The following is a 5,466-nucleotide window of genomic DNA, read 5'->3' on the forward strand; positions in this document are numbered from 1 at the left end:
AATTCCATAGGAGGAGACTCATTTTTCCAGTAATGTGCAATACAAAGTCTAGCTGCTAGCAATAAGAAGAAAATACTTTGTCATTCTGTTTAAAATGCAGATCCTTTACTGGAGCATTAAGTAAGGATGTCAGTGGGTCTCTAAGAAGCCAGCATTTTGTCATAAGATGAATCTCTTTAATAATTTCTTCTCAAAACTTTCTAATTCCTGGACACAACTACCACATGTGCAAGTATGTTCCCATTTCCCCACAATCTCTCTCACAGAGATTTTCTCGAGCAGCAACAATATGATAGATCTTAACTGAAGTCTAATGTCATTTACACACTAAATTTATATAAATTTTATTTATGAGCTACACAAATTGAAGATGTATATCCCCTTTCCCACACATATACCCACTCGTCCAAATCAGTTTCTTTCTCCAAATCCCTCTCCCATCTTTTCTTCTGGGTTGTTATCATCTCAACATCTTTTTCAATCAAAATTGTTTATATCTTAGAAATTACATTTCTGTTTTTGGTAAAGGCTTTCATTTTATTTTATACACACACACACATATATACACGTGTGCATACATAAATATGTAATGCAACTGAACAATACAGTTGTACTGTATGCTGAGTGCTTTGGTAGGGAGAAGATATCTGATGAATACTATTGTTATACAGTTAAAGGGGTTAATTTGGATACAACCAAATTTGGTTATTTTTAACATAACTATGACCTTTCTATGACTTTTACTAAAATTTGCCATGATGTCCACATCGCCAGATACACAAATCTCTTGCCAACAGCAGTTAGTAAGAGAACATTTGTTTATAATCTATTAATATCAAGCTATTATGATGAATGAGTTGCATTCTGCCATCTTCCCACCTCCACAGCCATCAGTCATTCTGTTTAGTTTGTTGCTGAATTAAAATGTGTTAAGTTTTTCAGCATGTTACCACACAAAATCACTCTGTAAATTACACATGACTTGGATATCTGAAAAAGCACACAACTACAACAAATATGTGCTTTCAGGGGTCATGTGCATATCTCTGCAAAAGTAACAAAAAATGAAAATAGAATTAGAAACTAAAAACAATGTAGAGTCAAAAAAAAAGAATTTAAAAACTAGAGAGAGGAAGCAGTACTAACAGCCTGTGAAATTACTAGCGCTGTATGACAGTTCATACTGTGCTATCAGGGATTTCGTGTTCTTTTTTGACAAATATTAAGTTGTGTTAGATAAATAAAATATACAAGTTTTCTCTTGTTTTCTGTGTTCTTTTCAAAGAATATAAATAAATAATAAACTAGGATACTGGGAGAAAGACTTGGAGAAACTAAGAGAGGGAAGCATTATATCACTGATTAATGTACATGTGAATATGACAGTTCTGTTACATGAGATAAATTTAAAAAGTGTTGCATATAAATAAAAAGGTGATACATTTAATGTTTGATATTTAATAGGCTATTTATCAGTATTAATTCTCACTGTGCCACAGTTTATCCATCTTTAAAATGGAGAGAACATTTGAAATGGAGAGAACATCTGCTCCACACTGTGTTTTGTGACTAGACTAAATGAACATCTATACTTACTTTCCTGCACAGAAAGAAGCAGAATCATCTATTACATGACCTCGGTTCTGGCAGATAAGGCTCTTTACCAGCCACTGCTTGCAGAAGCTGTGGGCACAAATTAGGACAAGCACTAGCGGGAATAACAGCTCCCAACACACCAGACTGCTGAACCCTTTGAGGAAAAACCCCTTCTAAGAATCCAGCCATAACAATCCATCTCCTTCATTATCCAAGTTCTGGAACACTCCTGAAACCTTTGTGACAGCAGCTCCATGGCAACAATTTCTACTTCATCAGGTTCCTTGTAATCACTGCAGAACCATGCACCTCTGGCTTTCAGAACAGCTAAGGCAGGGTACTAATGTTTAGCTGGGCTCACACCCATCATGCTTGGCAATCTCATATGTGGTGCTTTCTGGCAAGAATGTAGAAATCACATCAGATCTTTTTGTATCTTCTGGTAAGACTCATAGCAGCAGAGACCAATGCTTAATTGTATGTTTTAAAGCCAAGAGAGAGACAGCAGCTCTCCCATTGGCCCGGACTAGCGATCCGCGGCCAGTGGGAGCCGCGATCAGCCGGACCTGCGGACGGGGCAGGTAAACACACCAGCCTGGCCCGCCAGGGGCTTTCCCTACACAAGCAGCGACCCCTGTTTGAGAAACCCTGCCCTAACCTATGTCTGAGTTATTGAAGTCCTCAAATCATGGTTTAAAGACCTCAAGGTGCAGAGACTCCTCCAGCAAGTGACCTGTGCCCCACGCTGCAGAGGAAAGAGAAAAACCTCCAGGGCCTCTGCCAATCTGCCCTTGAGGAAAATTCCTTCCCGACCCCAAATATGGCGATCAGTTAAACTCTGAGCATGTGGGCAAGACTCACCAGCCAGCACCCAGGAAAGAATTCTCTGTAGTAACTCAGTTCCCATCCATCTAACATCCCATCACAGACCTGCAGGAGCCCAGTTCCCCAAATTGATTTGAAATTTCTTTTGATGAAACAATAGAGATTTTATTAGACGATGGAAGAAAGTTGCATTAACATTGATTTTACCAAGCAGTGGGATCATTCAGTGTTATTAATGTAAATTATGGTATATGAGGAGGCAGGAGATAATTCCTTTCCTGATACTCATATTTCCTTTCCATTCATGTTATTTTAGGATGAACACTCCATCATGGGTTAATTTAATAAGTGACTCTCCCTTGCCTGCCCCTGTACTCCCCAAGGCTCAGTTCTTTGTGCTTTATGAAACTTTCCTCAAACAGACTAGTCCCTCTACCCCGAGTGAGTATTGGGATTTCTTCACTTCCTTATCTGTATGTGTATTGGGGAGGGTGCATGTCCAAGTCTGTGCAGGGCTTTGGGTGTAGACAATATGGTTACCACATTTCTAAAAAGATAAACACATAACAATATATTCTCTGCAGTCATTGTAAGGAAGAAGTACATTATCTCTCACCCTGGGCATTTTCTGACCAACAACCAGCTCCAACCATTCCTCCTCATGTTAACATTCTCTTACAATGCAAATACACCTTTCCCGCAATCCTGACTTCACCCTGCTACTATCTAGTTAGTGATTGTCATATTCTCCCATATCGCTGCACTTCAGTGGAAGGGAAAAGTCTTAACATATTTGCAGAGTGATTCAAAGACTCAGGGTATTTCTACACTACCCGTTGGATCAGCAGGCAGTGATCGATCTAGCGGGGGTTGATTTATCACATCTAGTCTAGATGCAATAAATCGACCCCCGAGCGCTCTCCCATCGACTCCTGTACTCCACCGCCACGAGAAGCGCAGGCAGAGTCGACAGTGGAGTGGCAGCAGCCGACTCACCGCAGTGAAAACATGCGGTGACTAAGTACATTGACTTCAGCTACATTATTCACACAGCTGAAGTTGTGTAACTTAGATCGACACCCCCACCACCCCAGTCTAGACCAAACCTCAGTTACTGCTTTGGTGAAGGAGTTTACTATTATTCCTATAGTTGGAACTCAGAGCTGCCCAGTTACATATTATCCTGAATTCCATGGCCTACCACCTGCCATTCTGACAACTCTGTGGTTCGGAGTACGATATTTGATTTCAGCTACTTGTAGAATAGATTGTGTTATCTCTGTAGTCCCACAGAGTGATAGAAGCACTTGCTTGAGTAAAACAGCTTTGGTTGTTACCCTTCCCACAATTATTTACTTGTTTCTACTGCCACAGCCAAGCCTGAGAGGCTTTGAACTATGGATTTTATTACAAGTAGGAGGCAAGGAAAGGGGATGTAAATAGAATGTACTGGTAGAGGTGAATTTAGCTGTGCAATAACAGGGGCCAGTATGGCATATTGTTCAGCTGCTAATAATATTTTGCATCTATTGCTCTTATTTTAGGGTACAGTGTACATTAGCCAAGAGCTCAGACTCTCAGATTCAGTGATCAGCCCCAAGAAGGCCATGTAATTCCAATCCCCTCTTCCCTCTTCAGTGAGTATTCAAGTTCTCCTTAATTCTAGCTTGTGCATACATTAAGGATGGTGTGGGAGAGGGTCTATAAGGCCTCAAACACATGTAAGGAATAGTGCTGCTACCTTCCTTAAAATGCAGGACAGTTCTCTCAGTCTGAGGATTGTAAGAAAGCTCGACATTCTCTCTCTCACCTTGGGCACTGTCTGACCCCTAAATAGCCCCGACCATGACTTCACACCTTAACATCCAAACACTCCACACCCTAACATCCATGATTAGAGCAAATTCTCCCATCCTTTCCTTATTTCTAGTACTTTACAGTGAAGGATGAAGGCAAGGTCCCTGCTTGGAGACCCTACAATCTCTCTAGACAAGGGACAGGTAAAAGATGTAAAACCCATTATTCCCCTTCCTTTAGTTTTTTGGCTGTTGCTTCTTCCCCCTTACCTAGATGAAAGATGAAAGATTGCTCCTTTAAAGCAATACACATTTTATTAGAGAAGGGAGGAGAATTGATACAGATACAAGTTAAATACAGATTAGCAGAGCTAAAAAGGGGGTTTGCTCTGCAGGAGCTGACCTTTCAACTCTTTTCCTTTAAGGCTGAGCTCTCCACCATCAGCCATTAAAGCATCACTGGCAGCTGAAGACCTTTATTTTACCCCAGACCAGCCTCATATTCTGGACTGGGGCTTTCCTGAAAGACCATCATCTTCGCCCCAGTGATTATTCAGAGTCTCAGCCATTCTTCCCTAAGTGTACTTCAGGAACGGGTTTGCTATTTACCGATTTGTACAGGGCTGAAAATGAAAATTTAGAACTACAGCCTACAACCGTTTAGCCTACACCAAACTCTGACTCACTCTGAGAACTGTCTGATCTATGGCTAGATCCTACAATTCTTGGAACTTGTCTTTTGCCAGCCTGCTAGCACTGACTTAATATGCATGCAGTGTTTATGCAGAGTTCCTTATTCCTTGACTAGGGCAGGAGGAAATATCTCCTTTCCTTTATTGTAGACTTTGGAAATACTATACATGTTTTTGAGGTTGAGATTAGTATTATTTTCAGCAACTCCCTTCAACTATCTGCTTCAACTGCCCCAGAAGGAAGGATATGCATGACAGAAGCATTTACTCACTGCCCTCCAATAATGCAAGTTCTCTATAATATACTGGAGTTTGTTGGTGCCTACCACAATCCTTTACTTGCTTTTTCTGCCCTCTGTGGGCAGAGAGGCTTTGCATGTTCTCCTTTAAAACATGATGGAATTTATTAGTAGTCTGAGGGAAGGAGAGTGGATTCCTAGAGCTGTGATGTGCATGTCAAATTCCAGGTCTCTACAGGGTATCAATGCAATTTTCCAGCTTTGGATGAGCATTTAGTTTTCTATTTCTGTCCTTTTAGGATGTGGACTCCAGCATCT

Source organism: Mauremys reevesii, linkage group 7 (assembly GCF_016161935.1).
Source record: "Mauremys reevesii isolate NIE-2019 linkage group 7, ASM1616193v1, whole genome shotgun sequence".
Taxonomy (NCBI): domain Eukaryota; kingdom Metazoa; phylum Chordata; order Testudines; family Geoemydidae; genus Mauremys; species Mauremys reevesii.